Raw genomic sequence first — 22,988 nt, forward strand, 5'->3', positions numbered from 1 at the left:
GCTTCTTGTCGCCAGTCTATGCCTGCGTGCACACACACACAAACACACACAGATACACACTCCCCCAAGCACTCCCATAAGTTCCTCATGCTTGAACCTCTTTGAACTGGCTCTCACCACCTGAGCCCCAAATAAACTGCTTGGACTAGTTCTGAAGCAGATAAATTGCTGTTGCCTTCGCCTCTCCTTTCTAGGAACAGGGGCCACAGATTTTATCCTCCCCAGGTAACTAACGTCATATTTATTAATTTATTTATGGTTTTTAAATATTTATTTATTATGTATATAATATTCTGTCTGTGTGTATGTCTGCAGGCCAGAAGAGGGCACCAGATCTCATTACAGATGGTTGTGAGCCACCATGTGGTTGCTGGGAATTGAACTCAGGACCCTTGGAAGAACAGGCAATGCTCTTAACCTCTGAGCCATCTCTCCAGGCCCAGTCATTTTTATTTTTAAGCCTTTTTTTTCATTTTTTGAGAGTATAATATAATTGCCTCATATCCCCCTTCCCTTTCCTCCCTCCAAATCTTGCCATTTGCCCCTCCTTGTACTTTTTCAAATTCATGACCTCGTTTTTGTCACAACATATATGTATATATGTATACACATACATATTCTTAAATACTTAAATACGACCTGCTCGGTCTGTATAATGTTATTTATATTATGTTTTCAGGACTGACCTTTTGGTCTGGGAAAACCAACTGGTATGCTCTTCCCTGGGTAAGACTACTCTTCCCACACAGTCTTTTTTACCCATTATATATTTTTTTCATCTGATTGAGTGTGTGTGTGCGTGTGTGTTTACATGTGCACAGTATGCATGAGGAGATAGAGGACAATCTGCATGAGCAGGTTCTCTCCTTCCTTCATACTGGATTCAGGATGTCATCTGGGTTAGTAGCAGTCGCCTTTATACAGCAAGCCATCTTACTGGCCCTAAAGTCATTTTCCTTGATTAAAAATGTATGAAGTCACATTTGTGTTTAGGAGGCTGAATTTGATAGGACACGGCTCCAGGATTCTCATCCAGAAAACAAACATTGCAAGTGACCACTTGCCTCAGACAGGGGTAGAGATGAAAACCAGCAAGGCAGGGATAAAGATGCAGATGTTATTGGAAGCACCAACGGCCATTCTTCCTATAGATTTATATACTAAGGGATGGAGAGATGGCTCGGCTGTTAAGAGCACTGGCTGCTCATCCAGAGGACCCTTGTGTGAGTCCCAGTACCCACATGGCAGCTCACAGCCAATATTACAAAGGATCTGATGATGTCTTCTAGCCTATGTTGGCACAGGCACACATGTGACACACAGACATCCATGCAAACAGAACACCCATACACATAAAATAAAATGAAAATTAATGTTAAACATATGTTAAGGAGCCAGTATCTGGCAGATGTGAAATGAAAGAACTTAAGAAGTATCAAACTGACAGTTGATGGGCGAAAAAAAAAATCTCATTCGTTCTTCATTTCCAGAGAGAATTGGTTTGATTGACAGAGGGAAGCTGAAGATGAGACAGGGAGGGTTAGGGTCATATCTGTGGTTGCACGGTAAGAAGAGTCTAGCCCTTGCAGAAGGCCTTTGGAAAACAAGACAGAAGCAGAGTTTCTACTGCTACTAGTGCCAAATTTACATTCCCTTATGGAAAACAAATTGTTATCATAAAAAGATTAAGGGTGCTTAAATTTTTTTCTACAAAGACAATATGTGAATTTGAGAGGAAAAGAGCACTCATAAATTTAACTAAAAGCTTAGTTCAAAAACATGTCCAGACATTCTTGTTATTCTCGCTTCCTGTTATTTTCCCTTCCTAGAAAGTTGTGTTTGTTAAAAATCAATGATAGCCAGATAGTGTGGAAAGCTTTAAGTAGAGCATGTGCGTGTGCATGCACACATGCACACACCAGGGAACACAGAAGAAGGAGCTAAAATGCAGGAAGCAGAATAAATGCTTCTTTTTTTATCTTTTTTAGCATGTGTATATGATGTGTATAGGTATTCGTGTGTATGTGTGCACACATGCGTGCATGCTTGTACATGCACGTATGTGTATACATGTAACATGAGGTCCTGCTTGTTGGCATTTCTGTCCCGCCCAGTTCCTGCAATCATTTGGTCCCAAAGAAAATCACACAGAGGTCTCCATAAGTTATAAAACTGATTGGACCATAGCTCAGGCTTTGTATTAGCTCTTATAACTTATATTAAACCATTATTCTTAACTATGTTAGTCACATGGCTCAGTACCTTTTTTAGCTAGGTAGGTCGCATCTTCCTTCTGCTGTGTCTGGACAAGACTGCGGGAAGAGCTTCCTTCTTCCCAGAATTCTCCTGTTCTCTTTGCCTAGCTTCTACTTCCTGTCTGGTTGTCCCTCCTATACTTCCTGCCTGGCTACTGGCCAATCAGCGTTTATTTAAAACATAAGTGACAGAATACAGAATTGTCCCACACACACATGTGTACGCCCAAAGCTGCAGCAAGGTGCCTCCCTCCACTGCTCTCCACCTTGTATATAGTGGCAGGGTATGTCTTGCTTGAACCTGAAGCTCCTGGTTTGCCCAGTCTAGCTATCCAGCTTGCTGTGTGGATACCTCTCATACTCCAGCATTCTAGGAAGTCCACCATGTCAGGCTGGCATTTACATGAGCGCTGGCGATCTGAACTCTGATCCTCATGCTTTCACAGTTAGAGCATCACCCACTGGACCATCTCTTCAGCTACATATGTAGGCAAAACACCCACCACACACATAAAAATAAATCTTTAATTAAAAAAAATCTTAAACCTAGCCACATCTTTCTGTAAGCTCCCACCACTGAATTTTTTATAGGATCAGAGGGCTCTGCTGTGCCTTTGTATATATGCATTGTACAAGGTACTGTGTCCATAAGGTTTCACAAAAGTGTACATGTTAAACACATTCCTACCCATGTTCCTATCTTTGCCTTTCAGCCCCCCCTCCCAAATTCCTTTTGCCCCCCACAAGACAGACATCTTTACCTTCATGTCAAAAATATATGCATGATCTTAGGCACCTAAATAAAATCTAGGAATCACAAGTGAGAGATAACATACTTTGGCTAAGTCTGAATTAGCCTGGAATTGTGGTCTATTACCGAAGTGTGATGCCTACAGGCCTCTGTAGAGCATCTCATAAATATTACTGCTCAGGTAACAGTGAGCTGAAGTCATCTCCATCAATAGAGATGAAATTATTTTAGATGCTGCTTATTCAACAGCTTTCCTGCAGGTGTTCATTTTTGGCAGTTTTACTCATATTCATGAAATATGTTTCACAATTCAGTTGCCAGTTTGTTTAGAAAATGTAGATATTCCTGGGGTGGGGACACCCCAGCAACGCTTGCTTTGCTGGTCCTGACCATCACCCTCTCTACAGTAAGGTCTAGTAAAAGTTCATCTGCAAACGGGAAGCCTGTAGGGATTCTGAGTGTTGTGCAGTGATAAGAGGCAACAAACATATTTCTCTAAATTCCCATAGCTGTGCCATCACCTAATAATTAGCAGTTCTAATTTTTTCATACTTTTATTTATTCTGCACAAATCACTAGGCTTGCATGCCATCTTTATTTCCCAGCCACTTTATCATTTGTGCTCATGACGAATAAACACACTTTTCTTTTATTACAATAGCAAGTCTGATACATAAATGGCTTTATTTTGTTAAACAAACAAGAGTGTGCACATTCTCTCTGTTCAGTCTATCTAACATCAGCACTAAGAAATGGTGCATTTTCTTCGGCAGTGAGGGGTGAAATGGAGAAGCGGCTGCTTCAGGGTAAGAAAAGATCTGAGCATCCTAAAACCGGGGTGAGGTTAGTGTTTGAGAGGAAGGCTAAAGTGTATACAACTACCAGTGAAAGAAGGGACTCCTCAGACAAGACGGGAAGGGAGCCACAGGTCACATGGGCCAGAGTGCATTGGTGAAGGGTCTGCATCCTAGTCCAAGCACAATAAAAATTCAAAGAAGCGGGGTGAGCAGGTGAGTCCTCCTAGTCCTATCAATCATCCACCTACTGGGCCAGGCAGGCTGAGCTGTGAGACAGAGTGAAGATGCTGGGACCCTTTAACAGGCTTCATAACTCGTAGCATCTTGGCTACAAAATCCCCAGGGAGATTGCCATCCTAGTAAGATGACAGATTCCAGAGTTTGTTTCTCCTCTTGCTATGCTTTGCTTTGTTTGCTCCAAAGTATATAGCAACCTACTAAATAATTCATTACCTTGTTTGCAACACATGAAACAGTGAAGTGTTATTAGCACTCAGACTTCAAGAAAAGCTGAAGAGCAACAAAGAAGAATGGAAGAAGGGCTTGAAGATAACAACCTAAAGAATGAGGGGATAGAGAGATGGGTTTAAAACCTAAGTAGAAGACCCTAGTTCCATTCCTGACACCCATATGAGTACAAGACAAGATTCCTTCCCAGCCATCGGTTACTCCAGTTCCAGGGACCCAGTGAGCTCTTCTAATCTCCACACCTGGAGCACCAGGCACTTAAATCCATGTGAGCACGAACATACACATAAAGGAAAACAACGTAAAGAATGAGAACCCTGAGGTAATGTGGGGCAAACTCCTGTAATCTGCGTACTGGAAGCCTGAGGTGTGAGAAGCCAGCTTGAAACCACCCTGAGTTACATGGGAAACCCTGTTTCAAAACACAGGCAAACAAACAAAAAGAATGAGAATTGTGCTTCCTTGTATTCCAGGGACAGGACTGTTAGACCGAGGGCCGCCTGTTTAGAGAACATACTGCGCTCCATAGCAGTGGAAGGTCACTGTGTTGTGGTGTCTTCTGCTTTTTCTCTGATTGGGACAACTGGGAGGTGGAGGGCACAGGAATGTCAAGTATTTATTTTGCAGCCCTTCTTCTCTCTCTCGGCAGGTCGGCAGTGGCCGTGTTTCTCCTTAACAGCCAAGTGCTCCCACAACTTCTCAGCTTCAACACCTGCTTCTTCCCTTTGCCCCTCCCTAGGAACTGTGCATTTCCCACAGTCCTGCTCTTGCTGGCTCTAGCACGCACAGCTGTCCTTTAGGAGTCCCCACCCCATCCCCGGCCACACAGAGACCTTGTAACCAATAGTCCCCGTGACACTTTCCCTAGACCCTCCACAGGAGCTTACCATCTGCTCTCTTTGGGGTGCTCTCTGACCATGCACACGTTAAGCTGCTAGATTTGTCTGGAAACAACCTGAGATTTTCAAAGTATACAGTTTTATACATTTCAGTTTCTAAGTCTTGTGACTCTATTACATATCCAAAATATTTAACCCATGTATCCATTATTATTTTGAAAGGATCAGAGTCACAGGAAGTTGGAAAACATAAAATTAAAAAAACAGACTGGGGCCCTGTCTAGTATGACGAACACGTCTTAGGTAACTGCACGGAGTGCATTATCAAGATAAGGAATTCGACAGAGGTCCTTTGTGTCTCTCTCTCTTGTGTATGTGTGTGTGTGGTGTGTGTGTCCCTGTGGCCATTCTACAATAGCCCCAGATCACAATACAATGAGAATAAGCCTTACCTAAGAAAACACCTCCTTTGTGCAGCCCCTTGTGCAGTCACGCCTATCACCATATCGCCCTCGGCTAGTACCCATTTATTTCCTACCTCTCTGATTTTATCACTTGGAAAATGTTAAATCAATGGAATTACACAATGTGTAGCCTTTTGTGGCTGCTTCCCCACCCTTTCGCTCAGTGCAACGCCCTTATGTTATCTAAGTTGCTGCAGGTGTCAACCCTCTCCAGCTAAGAACTTTTAATTAGTGACTTGTATTTTATCTGTTACCACAGCCAGGGGAGCGGGGCTCGCTTACAGTTTGAAGCTACTACAAACAAAATTTCTATGTATATTTATATATAGGTTTTCAGGTAGACATAAAATTTCATTTTCTGGAAAAGAGCCTAGCAGTAAGCCTGTCGGTCATGTGACAAGTGCACTCATTTCTTTCAAACCCTGGCCAGTGTTCTCTCAGAGTGGCTGTTTCATTTGCAGCCTCTTGAGATCCAGTTTCCCCTCCTACTCTCATCTCCCTGTGACTGCAGGAAGAGCCTCACCCTTCAGTCAGCTTTTCTGATGGTCTACCTGCAATCCCAACTAGGAACCAAGAGCCCACTCCTCCTTTTTTTCTCCATTAACTAAGAGTGTCTAAGAAACCAGGTAGTGCCATGAACCATACAACTGTCACGATCACCACAGTCACAATGCCCACACTTTTGACTTTTGATGCCAAGCTGGCACACGGAAACTTTTAAGTCACGACGGTGCCACATTTCAGGCATTATGTGTGACTTACCTCTATGTTCTGTGTTCTTCAAACACATGGCTATCCAAACCCAGAGTTCAATGCTGAACATTTCTCATAAAGCCATTTATAGAAGCAATTTCTATGTCAGTGAGGATCCAGAAAGAAAGAGATGGCACACTCCAATTGAGCAGTTTAAAGAGAATAAAGGCAGTGTCTACAAGGCTCTGAGTACAGTAGAGGGAATCCACAAATCATGGTCCATCTGAGCAGGGTGCAGTAACAACTTCCTACCACAAGGTCCAAGGGAGCAATAGCAAGCAAACGCTTTCCTAGAGCTGGAACACAGAGAAGTCTGTATGTAGAGGGCCACGAAACAACTGTCCTACTTAGGGTTCTTACTGCTGCGACAAAACCCCATGGCTAAAAGACAAGCTGGGGAGTTTACTTGGCTTACCAAGTGTAGTCCATCACTGAAGGAAGTCAGGACAGGAACTCAAGCAGGGCAGGATCCTGGAGGCAGGAGGTAATGCAGAGGCCATGGAGGGGTGCTGCTTACTGACTTGCTTCATGTGGCTTGCTAAGCCTGCTTTCTTATAGAACCCAGGGCCACCAGCCCAAGGATGGCACCATCTATCATGGGCTGGGCCCTCCCCCATTGATCACTAATTGAGAAAAGGCCTTACAGCTGGTTCTCATGGAGGCATTTCCTCAACTGAGGCTCTTTCCTCTCTGATGACTCTAGCTTGTGTCAAGTTACCACACAAAACCAGCCAGTACACCACTCAAGAACTGAGGGAGGGGATCCTGCTTCCAGGAATCCCATTGTCCATATCCAAATAAAAGTGAAAAGGGCAGGGGCTCTAAACATTTAGGACAGCCTCCTGGGTACATGGCAGGTAGTGCTGATGCAGAGAAACAAATGGAAGATGAGTGTGTAGTTTTCATCTGTGAAAAGATCTAGAAGAGTAGCTTCATGGCAGCATACAGAGCTGGTGTTTTCAATAACGAAGATTTAAACCTGAGGCTTGACACACGACACTAACAACTTTACTAGGGCTCCCATCCTACCCCCTCAGAGAGCTTGCTTCCTGCAGTGAGTTCCTACAGCACGAGGGGCAGTTTGCTGTGAGGGCTGAAGTTACTTCTACGCTCCGCGTTACTCCATAACGTGTCCATAGAGATAGCTACAAAGTATAATTTAAAAATATCTGAAGTAAACCACCACTGTCCTATATATCCTATTCAGTTCCTGCAGGGTGGCATCAAAGTGATTGGGGCACAATGGCACAAAGGGACTGGACAGGGTGACATTCTGACAGCATTTCATATACATTCTGTTGATCAAAGATTTTGGCTGTCTTCAAGTGCTTTTCTAGGTCTGCCTCAGACAACTTACCCCCCTCCCCCCTGCCTTTGATGTTTGTAAAGTGCATTCCCTAAAACCAATCCCCAGCCTGTGGCTTGGAGGCCATAGCTGAGCCTTTGCCTATCTTTTCTGATCAGGCTTCTTTCCAACAGATTTTTCGGTATTCTGCTAAGTGGTTCTGGTTTCCCTGTTCTCAACACATTTTTTTCCTTCTTAAATGGCCTTCAGGTCTGCCTTATTTTGATGGTGAGTAGCTTGGCGCATTTTCAGGATTTCTCTGCTGTACACACAGATTCCTCTTATCTCGCTCAACGTGCTGGGATGCATTTGACCTCCTGTCACTGACAGCGGAAGGGCGAGGTCTTTTCCTGCAGATAATATAGAGCAGACAGCTTCATTTCTTAGATTTATTATAAGATCTGAGGAGTAAGGAAGAGATAACAGAAGGTTGCCATATTAATTCAGTCTCTTGAATGTATTGCTGCAGAAATCAGGGACCCAGGGTATTAATACATATGCTTTAAATTAATATGAAATTAAAGTGCTGTGTTCATTTCTTAGTGACCATAGGTGTTACTTAAGATAATCGCCAACCAACTAGGAGAGGCTGACAATCATTTCTCTGAGAACTACATTTCAACTTTTGTAGTTATTTGTGGGGCGCCCACAGACGTGAGTCCACTCCACCTTGACTAAAGGTCAGAGAGCTTGATCTTAGTTTTACTCTTTCAAAGTTGTTGACAACAGGTGTAGCTACAAAGATATTCTGACCTAGGGTGTGGCTATTTGGTGTTTTGGACAACAAGATTGCCCTGTAAATGCGGATCCGCTCCACCCTGACCAAAGGTCAGAGAATTCAAGGATTCTGCTCCTCCATTTTAAAATCAGGAGGTTTCTCACAGAGAGTGGCTGCCTATCGGATACTTGGTCTAGGACTCGGGAAATAGTGGCTTGATGTCTCAAGTATTGAAGCAACTAACTGTTGTGGATTTCTTTTATGTCATGATAAACAGCCCCCCCCCCATTGAGGTATATAAACATATGGGGAACAAAAGCAGGCAGATTCAGTATGCAGTACCCACTGAGCTGCCCTCCTGGTACTATCCCATGACTATTCTGTATTTCTTTCCTATCTCTGTCTATTTTGCCTAACATTTCAAATCCACACACCCCTGGCCTGGAACGTAGGAACCCATCATGACTGGACAATGACAGACGTCACTCAACGTGTGACTCACAACAGATGTCACCCTACGTGGACTACGACAGTCATTAAGGGAGAGTAACATAAATAGTAAAGTATTCAAAAATTTGATCAGTTTTTTAAGGATTGACTTTTTACATGTGTCTGATTATTTGCCTGCATGCATGTCTGTGTGCCACATGCGTGCCTAATGTCTTCAGAAGCCAGAAGAGGCTACCAGATCCTTTAGAACTGGAGTCCCAGAAGGTTGTGAGCCACAGTGTGGGTGTTGGGACTCAACCTGGGTCCTCTGGAAAAGTAGCGTGTACTCTTGACCACTGAGCCATCTCTCCAGCCCCAAGGTATTCAAATGGAAGAGAATAAATTAGTGTGTGCCTTTGTATATGTGCCAATGCATATTTGTATATAACTATCACCAGGAAAAAAAGTGAATATTTTAAGGGGTTCCCTAGTGCTATCTTCTAATTATTAGCTGTTGCCATCAGTACCACAGGATAGCTTTACCTGTTTTTTTTTTCTCTCTTGAAAGTAACTACATCATATATGTGCACTTTTTATTTCTTTTATTTTTTTTTCTCCTGTGAGTCTAGGAGTCAAAGTGTGCTAAGCAAATATTCAACCACGGATACCAGCAGCCCGTGGTCAGATTTACAGTTATCAGTCTATTGTGAGACACAGCCATGTCATTGTATATGGCTGTAGTTCATTTCTTCCTATGAAGGTAGGTTAATGTATTCATGTCAACACTTATTCAGGTTATCATTCAAATTTACTTAAACAAAATGCAACAAACTGAAAGTGAACACTTTTCAAATTGCACTTAGATATAAACCACAGAATATCTTCTTATCAATGATATGTATTCCTCCTCTCCGTGTATCTCCTTGAAAAGCCTTTTCATCTCTATTAGAGCAACACCTAGTGGATACAGGTATGAGCTGCCACAGACTGACTTCTAGCTTTGAAAACCTTCAATATAGCAAAGACTATAATCAGAGACTTTGGAGGAAGGATCTAAGATTGATAATTAGAAAAGAGGTCCAATGATTTTAATGTCCAACCCAAGCTAAGAACTACTAACCAAAGCTACCATTCTTAACCTTTAGACCTAACAGCAAGATGGCCTTCAACTGCAGGTCGCTGGTCCCCACCCCTAGAGTGGGCATCAGTAGGCTGGAGGTAGAATTCAAGAATCTGTTTACTTAACAAATTTCCAGTCAGGCTGATGTTGCTGCAGGAATCACAGCAGAAGAGGCGTGGAGACAACCGTCTCTAGAAATGTTATACAGGGAAGAACTTCAGCTCTGACAGCGTAAGGAATTCACCGGAGCCACAGAGGTTACTGACAAAATAGCACTCTACCAGAGGCCTCACAACCTCCGTCTCACCTGATGGTGTCACAGATATGACGGAAGTTAGGTCATCTGGAGCAGTGATAAAACACTACATTCCCAAAACAAAATTAAAAGGTTTGAAGGATGTGTAGAATAACTCTTTCCCATAAACTTACTTGCAAAAAAAGTAAGCATCCAGAGAATGGAGAAGCTGACACCGCCTTAGAACCAAGATTGGGGGAGGGCTAGAAGGCTGGGAATGGAGACTGTGTGTTCTTGGGTGTGAACGGAGACTGCTGGTTTCCCAGCTGCCCAGACCCGAATAATTACACAGAAACTATATTAATTACATCACTGCTTGGCCTATAAGCTCAGGTTTCTTATTAACTAACTCTTACACCTTAAATAAGCCCATTTTTATTCATCTGTGTATTGGCACAAGGCTGGGCTTACTGGTAAGGGTCTGTGTCTGTCTCCTTCGGCAGCTACATGGAGTCTCTGACTCTGCCTACTCTATATCTCTTCCAGGCTGGCTATATTCTGCCCTACCATAGACCAAAGTACCTTCTTTATTAACCAATGATAATAAAACATATTCATAGCATACTGAGGTGAATCCCATATCATTTGGGCAGCCTAAATTCTAATCCATGCTCAGGGAGGGGCACACCTGCCTTTTGGACCTCTTTGTCTCCATCAACCACCTTTCAAAGACTGAGTTTCTGTAACCTGCCTAACCCATAGAGACACGACCACCAGAAGAGGAAATACACTGGGTAACTGTAGCTATTCCGAAGTGCTCTTATACCTTAAGATTTACGCTGTTGTTTCCTTTGGCCTCTCCATCTCACTTACATTTGCTCCTTAAGGTAGGAGTTCATGAAACGTAGGTGCCCTATGGTCACCTCTGACATTTAGACGGCACTGTGACTAAGTGTCTGTGGCGTGACACTGTTGGGTTGGGTGTAAGCCATCTTCCCAGCTGTGTCATGGGACACAGTGCACTCGCAGCAGTGGGCTTGACTTTCAGAGCCGGGGACGCCTGTTTTTATGGCTCCTGGGACTGCACTGGCATGTTTTCCATGGTGGTGTAGTTTTAAGGGGACTGGGGAGGCTGGCGATTTATAGTCACGCCATAGATGAGTCTCATATATATCCAGGTGTGAAAGCCTCTGCCCATATTGGGTATTTAATGAGTACTCTTTATCCATGAAGTTGCAAAGTGTTTTGGGTTTTTCTTTTAGAGGGTCTTGCTTAATGACATAATTTTTATAATGTTTATACTTTTGAAGAGTATGGAAAATATTTTCAGCTTAAGTTTGAAGCAGGAACTGATTCTATCATACAAAAATAGAGAAGAGATGAGAAATGAAACCGTACAGCCAGAGCAGGTGTGGGCATTTACATAGATCTGAAAATATATTTCTATAGAAACAAAATTAAAACCTGCAGCTTTGACTGACACAAACTAACACTTATGAACTCCTGACTATGGAATAAAATGAAATCAAGTTCACTGACGACAACAACAGCAACGTATGGGAACAAACACAGAAGGGGTCTGAAGTGAACCCAAACAAGCCCCGCCACTATGCTGGTCACACAGCCATTATCTTAGGATCCTGTCAGAATTCAAATTTTGTCTTGATTGTGGTCTATAGTTTCCGTATTTGGAAGTAGGTCCAATTGCTGTTTTGTTTCATTGTCTCTAGGTGAGCCACTCCTTCATGGCATTTTATTTACCTACATCCGCACAGAGGTGTATAAATCCCTTCAACAACTTCCTGTCAACCTTAGCTGACAGATGGTTAAAGTCATTTCTCCACCTTATCACAGGGAGTCATTCCCTTCCTTTGCCAGTCATGATGACCTAGCCACAGTGTATTGACCACAGAGGAAAACAAAAGCATAACAGCTCACACAAACACATTTTTGGAGATCATGTGCTCAATTACAGGTTTTTCTGTTTTCCAATTCTAAAGGCTTTAAACAATCAAAACTGTACACATACTGGTTGCTTTAATATTTTCACAAGCCATAAGTATATTACAAGGATGGGCAGTGGGTAGTCCTCATGCTTCCGGGCTCAAACTCTATCACTGACCGCATGGTTATCTCTCCAGTAAAGGATTTCTTAGCTAGGATATAACAAGTCACTAACTAACTGAAACAATTTCCAGGTCACGTCTGATGAGGATCTACATGTTATCTAGTATTTATGTAAACAATCAATAATAATAATAACAATAACAACCAAATTTTGTAAGTGAACAACAAATCTGAATACATATTATACCAAAGAAGATACACGACTGACTTTTAATCACTTGTAAATGTGCCGAGTCATCAATAAGTCATTAGAAATATACAAAGCCAGGGCTATTTCACAAAGCCACCAGAATGGCAATATTAAAAATGCACCAGCAGTTACAACTGAGGGTGAGGACGTGGAACCTCTTTATGAGCGACTCTGCTGAATTTTTCCTGAGGAGTTCTAAACAAACCTATTTACAGCAGATAGAATACAGAGTCCACCCAACTCTAGCTTGGTGAGTCGATGAACTGATCGGGTTAACTTACAGGACTACTTATAGTCAGGTACTTGCAGGAGCACGGATGACACCCAGATAGTCGAATCACCTAAAGGTCTCATCTTATTGAATAAATACATTCTCATGTCTTCATAGGTGGAATCTTTCCATATCCCCCATCTGCCCAAATAAACTTCCACCTGCTATATACTCTAGCACAAAGGTTGTCAATCTGTGGGTCATGTCCCATATGAAAATTCAAATGACCCTTCTATGGAGGTCATCTAAGACGATTAGAAAACACAGGTAATACATTACGATTCGCAACAGTAGCAAAATTAGTTATGAAGTGGCAACAAAAAATATTTTTATGGTTGGGGGGTCACCACAACATGAGGAACTATGAAAAAGGGTTACAGCATTAAAACTGCTCTAGCACTTCCTGCCTCCTGACGGATTGTGGTGATAATTATGTAACATTGTAAATTTGCCACAGCAGTAGATTACATACTTTTTTAAAAAGTACGTATACAAAATTTATACAAAAAGTTGTATAAATCGTACCTCAAAAAACTTTAAAATATAGAGAGAATTATCACTCCATTATGGAAAAGCTTTTTACAGCAGTTTACAGAATAATGAAGAATGTTATTTTTACCTGTAGTTCCCAGCTATTCCAAGGCTCCCAAAGCCCCTTTAAAAAGGCAAGCAGTTATAGCTTTCAAGAGCTGAATTAGACCTTACCTATAATTTAAGAAAAATATGTAACTTAAGGCAAAGTCAGTAAAATAATGTTAATTGAATTTGCACCTAGTTAGTTACAACTATCACATATACATACACTAGACATCTGAGACACACTTTGTCAGACTACTGACCATGTGATTGCACACATGTCTCTAAGCTGAAACTTCCCCAAGATGATTCACCTCCACCATACAATATTGAACAAGGGAGGGCAGAAGGACTCAGTTCAATTCCATGATGTGTTCAGTCTTCTCTGCAGCTCGAGGCGAGAAGGTTGCTCCCTTTGTGGCCTTCAGGGCGTCCAGTGTATGGGCAAACTGTACTTGAAAAGACAATCACAGAACGAGGGAAATTTCATGCCTGGACAAACCCTTCAAGGTTGACCAGGAGGATGCCTATCTGAACACATTATAAACCAGTTTACGGGTTTATTTTTGCTCTCTATCCACTCCTCAAGGACTCACTACAGTGGTTATGGTACGTGGTTATATCACTACAGCTTGACAAAGTGGACTTTTCATGACATGGCCATGATCCCCCAAACATAGGCTACCTCAGAAGAAGACTTCCTTGCTAGAGGGCTTTTATTTTTGTAGGGTTTCCTCCCTGACTTCCTGGCAGGAACATGGCATCAGGAATGTACTCCTAACTGAGGTCTTCCCACATATAAATCAGTTGCTTGACAGGACCTGAAATGTCCTTGTCTAGTGCCAAGAACTGCATTCCAAACCCTTCCCTAAATTGTATACAGGAGGCACTTGCCAGTTTCAGCAAGCTGCTGTCTCTGTCCACTGGCAGCTGTTCACACTGCACCTGTCTCGGGGCAGCTGGCAGCCACAGTACTAGGACGGGAAGAAATGGGTGAATCTTATTTTTAGCCGTGTAACTGCTCTTACACTTCCATGCACTGTGCCCAGTATGTTCGTGGGTGAAATAAAATAAATTCACTATTCTCGCCGTTCCCAGGCTTTCTGAGCACAGCACAGAATACTCAATTTTTCCTTCCAGAGGAGTAAGTAGGCCTATTGGTTCAGAGCAGAGCACCAGAAAACAGACTGAATGTAAACCACAGTTTACAACTCATTTCATGGGGACCGGAGAGATGGTTCAGCAGTTAAGAGCACTAGCTGCTCTTCTAGAGGACCGGGGTTCAAGTTTCAGCAGCCTAGGGGAGCTAATGCCCTCTTCTGCTTTCCTTGGTCTCCAGGCATGTGTGTGGTACACAGACAAACATTCAGGAGAACACTCATATACACATAAAAAAAATAAAAATAAATCACTTTATTTTGTTTCCTGACTTGGCAGACAGTGAACATCCTAAGCTGAGGGACGTCAGGACTGTCCTTCAGAGTGTCTAACCTCAAGTGGTCCTGGCAGTATCCAAAGGGCTGATTCATTTCCTGTATCATTGAAATCACTGTCCCATGTTACCATGATCTTTCCTGATATTTATAAAACAAATGAAAAAACAACCGATTAAAATATAGTCTACAAATATATTTATGATTAGTCAAGTAAAAACAAAATGTGGATTGGATAAGAGCACCCTCGATGTGCAAACATCTGCTACTTCAATAGGCAAACTTAGGTTTTAAATGAGAGTTCATTGTAAAGGAATATGCCATTTTCAAATTCACTTCCCATTCGCAGTTAGCTGTTATTTTAAAAATAAACCCTCGATCAATCGATTTACTGAGCCTTTTGTGGATGTGCATGTGATAACAATTAGTGTTAGAAATAGGTCCCAGTTTGACAAAGAAACCAAAACAAACTAACATTATTACTACCAGAAACATACTTTCTAGAGCTTGCTGCTGCACTAAATTTGCAAATCCTGTTTTTGAAGGGTCCACATCTCACAAGTGGTAAAAACAGCCTAAAGCAAGCTACCTCTTCTGGTTTAAGCGTTTTCATTGGTTGCATCTGCTTCCTCCTTTAGCAGAGGGGGATTCGTAGCAAGCTTGCTTGCTTTCCTTTTATCCAAGAATTTTAGTTGACCTGCTCTGCAAACCCACAAACCTCTTACGAGAAATTGAAATAAAACGTCTAAGCCAAAAATGACAAAAGAGCATGTCTTTGCGGAATATAAAAAGCTGTGCTTGGCTCAGTGGCTGAAGGCACTTGCCACCAAACCCGAGGACCCGAGTGTGAGCCCCTGAACCCATGTGAGAGAAGGCGAGAACCGTTTCCTTTGAGCTGTCTTTCTCCAGTCGTGCTCTGTGGTATGCATGAACGCACAGAGACGTGCATTGCACTAGCTCCTGTAATATCAACTTGACATACGCGAGACTCATCTGAGAGAAGGGACCCTCAATGAAGAAAATGTGAAGCCATAAGCTACACACGCCTGTAGGGCATGTTCTTAATGAGTGGTGGGGAAGGGGCCGGCCCATTGTGGATGGCGACATCCGTGAGCTGGTGGTAGAAAACAGGAAACCATGGGGAGCAAGCCAGTAAGCTGCAGTCCTCCACGGCCTCTGCATCAGCTTCTGCCTCCAGGTTCCTGCCCTGTGTGAGTTCCTGTCCTCACTTCCTGTGTGGATGAGCAGTGCTGTGGAAGTGTAAGCCAGATAAACCCTTTCCTCCCCAAACTGCTTTGGTCATGGTGTTTGACCACAGCAATAGAAGCCTTATGTAAGACATGCACAAGCTAAAAATAAAGAAATATATTTTTAAAGCTGATCTTACAGAAGCCAAGGACTCCAGATGCTGGGAAGAATAAGATAAGAGGCACAAGGAAAAGTGGACCAAATCACAAGGGTAGAACTTTGAATTTCTGTACCTGTGCAAACGCCTAAGTCAAGATTCAGTTCTTGGGTCTGGATTCTTCCATCCACTGAGTCTGTGAAGAGACCAATGAACAAAATATAATTTTAAAAATGTTAATTTTAACTTAATGCTAATTCCAAGGATAGTCAAAAATATTTTAAATGGAAAAAGATTTTAAAATAGCATTTAAATTATTGTACAATTTAATATTAAAACTTTAATTTATATACTTAAAATTGATACTGAGTCTTGTAACTAGGACTGGATGAACTACTGATGTCACCTGGTTGACGTCTTACAAAGCTAAGTATTTTTGTTTATTTTTTGAGACAGGCATGCTCTATGCTGGTCAGGCTGGCTTTGGGCTTAGTCATTCCGCTTCCACTTTGGTCGACTATAGCCAGAAGTCATCTGTCTTAGTTGGTTCGGCTTGTTTTTTCTTGTAGCTGTGATAAAATACAGAAGCAACTCAAGGGAGGAAGGGTTTATTCAGCTCGTAGTTCCAGGATACCTCACATCACGGCAGGGAACGCCTATCAAGAGGTTTGAAGCAGTTGGGCATGGTCAGAAGAGAGTGATGACTACTTGGTTTCTGACAAGGGCCCAAGGGCAGCGTGCTGCTGCCAATCATGTAGCTCTGAGCAGATACAGGAAGGCAAGAAGGGACAGCAGAGGCCCAGACACAGGACGGTACACTCCATGAGGACTGATGTGCCTTCAGGAGAAACAGTCCAACCTCCCTGGACGTTATCACCTCTCTTAGAAATCCTATACCCCGACACGACTGTATCACCAGCCACATTTCAATGTGAGCTTTGGTAGGAACAACCTCCACCCAAACTGGAGCGCATGGAAGTAAAAGAAGCAAGTGGCTGTGTGACTGTAGTACTCGGTTTCTTTAAAAGTTGTAAGTGTGAGATTGGGGGAGGTGACCATTTTCCTGTATGTGTGATGGTTGACAGAACTGTGGGACTCACTAGCATGAGGCTGGCCAATGAGAATTCGTGGGAAATGGTCCTGTGGCCTTCAGGACTATTGACAACTGACAAAATGAGCGATGGAAATTCTAGGGCAAGATGAGAGGAGGGTAGCTACGCTTTATGTAAGTGACTTTTGAACAGGATTGTCATCCAAGACAGAAACGTGAGGAAGAAAGGAGGACAGTCACAGAGAAGAACGAAGAGAGAGAGAGAGAGAGAGAGAGAGAGAGAGAGAGAGAGAGAGCGAGCTGTGCTAATGTCACAGAGGCATTAAATTAAGAACACGGAAGCTTAGGAGAGTGCGATAGTTACAACTTCTCCTAAGCGTGGCTGATGTAACACAGGCTTTAGAGACAGACGGACCTCATGGGTATCTCTGGTGTCTTAGTTTTTGACTTTGACTACTTTGCCGGCGGCATGGAAACAGGACACTCATCAGAAACTGCCATTTATTTATCTTATATTATTTTAAAATGGAAATATAGGTGCCAACTACGCACGTACTCACACACACATGCGCGCATGCATAAACTCCTGCATACACGCACACGTACATGTACGCACACTCCTGCACTCATGCACATGCCTGAAATAACTATCATTTCCTTCTGAGAGTCATCACTGTGCTAAGTGGTCACCGTGAACAACCTTCTCAGTCTGTAATACATACCATATACCCAGTGTTGACACAAACACCCGTGTTTTTATTACGCCAACAGATCTCACAATAAAGTGGCGTCATCTAATCAGAACGATTACAGATGTTTCATACATGTGTTTTGATATGCATAGGGAAATATTAAAAAGTGATGAGAATTCAAATTATCACTTACAGATAAGCAACCACGTACTTTCCAATAGTGACTGGGACTCAAAGGATGAAGCAGCCGGCGAACAGTGAAAGACTGTTGGTGTATTTCGTGCCGCTGTAACAAGGCACTAAAGTACTTTATAAAATAATAGCATTGATCTGGCTCACAATTCTGGCAATGAAAGGGTCAAAGAACCACGACAAAGGCTTTTTGGCCTCTGAGTCCCTTCTGGCAAGAACTCACTCAGTTCCTTGCAAAGGTGGTTCCTTCATGACCTAATTAGCTTACACTGAGCCCCTCTTCTTAGGGTGTCTGCCACTTCAAGCCCACAGCCCAAGGGCCAATGCTTCCAGCATCTCATCCAGGATGTTCACGCCATATCTTAATACATCAGACAGTAATCTATTATTATTACATCACAGAAAACGGAAAAACCTGCACAAAACAGGCATGGTGGAAATTCCAAGAGTTATAATCTACGCAAAAATCAGACGTTTTAGAACTATAAATTCACTGTTTTGAGAGTAATGACTTGTCAAAGGTTTAAAAGCACCTTGAGTACATTAATCTACTAGAAAACTTGTGAATGCAGAGTGGCAAACAGGAAGCGACTGCTGAGGCACAGAGGAAGAGGCGAATAAAAACAGGCAGGGGAGTCAGCGCACACAGCCCAGAGGATCTACTCGTGGGCAGCACTTAGTTTCAGAAACGGAGTAGATGCTATTTGCAGAAATGACAGAAATGAGTCTGATGATAAACGTATCAACAGATTTCAGGGACTCAGAAAATTTCACAAAGAACAAATACATTCACGTCAGTGAAATCAGTCAAAGGGCTGAAACAAAATAGTAGAAGGAAAAGAATGGCTTTGTTTCGTGAGAGTCTCATGTAGCCTAGTCTGGCCTCAAACTCACAGTGCAGCAGAGGCTGACTATGCTTGGCGGGCTCTGACCCTTCTGCTACCTCTCTGGGATTGACCTTTAGGGGCTCTAAGGTAAACAGCCCCACCTCGCAGCTCCTGGAACAGACCAACAAGTTTTCCTTTCGACGCTTCCCAATGTGATTTTTCTGCCTGGAACATTGTCTTAATTTGGGTTTCTATTGCTGTGAAGAGACACCATGACCACGGAGACTCTCACAAAAGAAAAACATTTTAATTGGGGTAGATTACAGTTTTAGAGGTGTAGTCCATTATCAACATGGTAAACATGGTGGCATACAGGCAGACATGGTGCTGGAGAAGGAGCTGAGAGTTCTACATCTCGACACAGGCAACAGGAAGTGGCTATACCACATGTGAGACCTCCAAGCCTGCCTCCACAGTGACTCTTCCAACAAGGCTGGACCTACTCCACAAAAGTCACACTTCCTAACAGCGCCACTCCCTTTGGGGGCCATTTTCTTTCAAACCACCACAAACACGTTTCTCATGTCTCTTAGCCCTGTTTTCAATGAGTCACTTTAAAAATCATTTCTCACTCCTCACTTACTTGAGCACCCCCACCTCTGGCCCACCTGGCTCTGATCAATACTCACCTCTGGCCCACCTGGCTCTGATCAATACTCACCGCATGCTTCATTTTGTCTCACAGAGCATTGCTCATCATCCCCATTCATCAACAGCCCATCACCCCAAGGGCAATTCTAATTAACTGTGTTACTGCATCCAAATGCTTGGAATCTGAGTGCCACAACTGCTATCACATGATCAGTAGCTATTTAACTTAGGATAATCCTTTTGTAGAATCAAGGCAAGAGGTCAAGTTGACAAGCCTTCACGGGCCAATCAATCATATTTAATACACCAATCTACGTTTTGCTGCCACAGCTGGGAAGTGCTATAGACTGGGCGCACTACAAAGCGATTGCTGCATCCGCTGGAATGCTTCTGGCTGCAAGTAACTGGATTTCTGATTGGCAGGAGTTTGTACAACAATATTTACTTACGTTACGAGAACTGGGAGGTTGTGGGCCCAAGATTCCCAAGGGCTGGAGTCCAGCAGGTCAGAGCCACTGGAGAGGTATGGACGTCAGCAGCTAAGCACATAGATTTACCTGAGGGAGCAAAACTTAATTCCCCTTTTATTTTTTTTCTCTTAACTCTTTTATACCACCTAAGACAAAATCCCTATGCAAGGAAATCACGTCAAAACCACAAATTACATACTTTCCAAAGTCAAATTAAAATCTTTACATAAGAAGAAATCACATGATCACAAGTTACATTTTTTTCTTAGAAGCCCACATGTAGTTAAGCATTTTCCTTTGAATTAAGTTACCTACCTCAACAATTTCACCCCAAAGCAATGATTCTTTCATAGTTGATTAGCAAAATTTGAAGCAAGCCAAATATATTTCAGCCAGCTGTTTGCAGTTTCCGTGTAGCAGAATCCTATCCTATTTCTGCTTAGCAAGGCCTTACTCGGGTGCTCGAGCTAACCATCTATTTTTCTTTTTTTCTTTACACAAAATAGGGTCATTTAATCCTTTCACAATTTTATTTTTGTAAGGTGCATCCCAAACCTGCAATTACTTATATAAGCTATGCGATTGAGGAGCTTGGACCTTACCTTGGGTGCATGGACATAATTGCTTTCTTTGATGGTCAGCCTGTTCTTCCACAGGCGGAGTTCAGGTATCTAGAATGCATTAAACTTCCTTGTTTTCACTTTCCATCCTTGGCAAATCTCACATCTCTAAGCGTCATTTCTCTATAAAAACCATCTTCATTATGATCTGCAAGTAAATTGCCTCATGAGGAGTGGGATTTTTCCCATGAGACGATCGCACTATACTAGATCCAGTGGGAGTCCACTCAACAATCCCACCATGCCAAATGTGGTAAGAACATACTATCAGCAAGCAGAGGAGTCAGCAGAAGCAAGAGGCATCCTGGAGCCCTCCCTCCCCCAGGACTTTGAAGCTGTGCTAACCAATGAGCATAAGCTCTATTGCTGATTGTAGCTCCTCTGACGTGACCGCCGCCATCCAAGTCAGCAGCTTTGAGGCAAAAGGCTACATGTTCTCATGTATTCTCACAGCACATTTAGGCAGGAAGAGCCAAGCTATTTTCCTTTTCTTGGTAATTCTTTCCCAGAATCCCCCTATATGGCTATCTACTTCTAGCTGTAAGAGAGTCTGTGAAGAAGTCAATTCGGCAAGCACGTCCTGTGTCTGATAAGCATGAAAATGGCTTTTTAACTACATGTAATTATTTTCTGTAGCTGACAATCGGAATCAGCTGGGGACCTGGAGGGAAAAAAACCCAGGGGGAATAAATCATAGGGGAAGGAATTCCTTAAGAGTCTATAAAGTATGTGACTAGAGCTGGAACTTCAGTAAGAACCCAGGTATGTTTGGATGCAATGGTTCAGATTATCTGAATATCAAGGCAGGAAAACTTTCACCAGCACTGATTTATTACAATAAAATGAAACGTGGTTGTTTCATAATTTCCACATGCTGAATTACAACAAAAAAAAGTTTCCGGCTAGAAAGGATAATTCTGACATTGTTTCCCAGGATAGCCATGGCGATCCTGGAACTAACTCACTACGTAGAACAGGTTGGCCTCGAACTCGATATCCACCTGCCTCTGCTTCCCGCCTGCAACCCTTAAAGGTGTGTGCTAGCCACCATACCTGGCTTTAGAAAGGATAGTTCTTAAAGAAACACAAAGGAACTAAAGCTTTCAAGGTCCACTTCCCAAAGCAAGCAAAACAGCTATTCTTAGTCCCACAGAGATAAATGCAGCTGTGGTGTGTGCGTCTACGTGACGCTCTTCCTTACACATCTCTCTAGGTAAAGAAGCAGTAACCGCAGTGGCACATGCCTTTAATCTCAGTATCTGAAAGTAAATTCATATTACACATGCATTTCAATGTATCTTTAAAACAACCCTATCAATTTACAAAAAAAAAACCCTAATACCATCTACTACCAAAACCCATAGTCGATAAACAAAAGGGGAATAAGATATTGCTGCACACATTAAAATCGGCTACTAAGGAAAGATAAAAAGACAGGAAGGATTTGGAGACTGAGGAGACAGAGAAAAACCCCTTGCCTTGGAATCTAGCTGAAGCCTTCGCTAGCAGCAGAGCAAGGATTCCAACACAATCAACAACTGTCCAAGGCCTTTGTCCTTCCCAGCCACAAATCTATCATTTTTTAGGCGTTTCACCAAAAACTATATAGGACGGCCATGCACTAAGTCCTTTATCTTATACAGTGGCTTCAGCTTTTACATGATCAGGTTATGATTCCATTCATGGCAGAGCCATCTCACCAAGAGAGAGAGGATTTTTTTTTAACACTGTAGTGGTTTGAATGAGAACAGAGACTTGGCTATCTGAACCCTCGGTCCCCAGTTGGAGGCATGTTTTTGCTGGAGGGAGTGTGTCACTGGAAACAGGCTATGAGAACCGAAAGCTGGCTCCATTTCCAGTGGTGGCTGCCATCCTGCGTGCTGCCATGCTTCCCCACTACGATGAACTCTATCTCCTTGGACCCAGACATCCAAATAAACTCTTCTATAAGTTGTTTAGGCCATGGTATTTTATCACAGCAACTTAAAGTAACTAATACACTTAAGAAACTTGAGATGTAACCCATGAGTACATACGGCTAATTTCAAGACGGGTAACTGCCCACTCTTCCTCGAGCCTATATGCACACTTGGTTACACCCTGCTTTCTGTGCCTCTTTTTTTTTTTTAAGAAGCCCACACTCATACTCTTGAGTATGATACTCTTAACGTATCTCTTGAGCTTCGAGTTTAAGCCTAAATTAAAATATCTTCAATAATTTCTAATCCTGCTCCATTTTATATGGGTATTGTGTGCATCAGGAAAACCAGTCAAACCCAAAAACCTCAACATCAAAGCAATGTACAAAAATGTAAGATGAGCAGATCATAGCTTCTATAAGAACGTGGATCAATTTCCAAATTTTAGAA

This window comes from Alexandromys fortis, unplaced genomic scaffold (genome assembly GCF_014885135.2).
Source record: "Alexandromys fortis isolate MF-2015 unplaced genomic scaffold, M_Fortis_MF-2015_v1.1 scaffold_10, whole genome shotgun sequence".
In the NCBI taxonomy this organism is placed as follows: domain Eukaryota; kingdom Metazoa; phylum Chordata; class Mammalia; order Rodentia; family Cricetidae; genus Alexandromys; species Alexandromys fortis.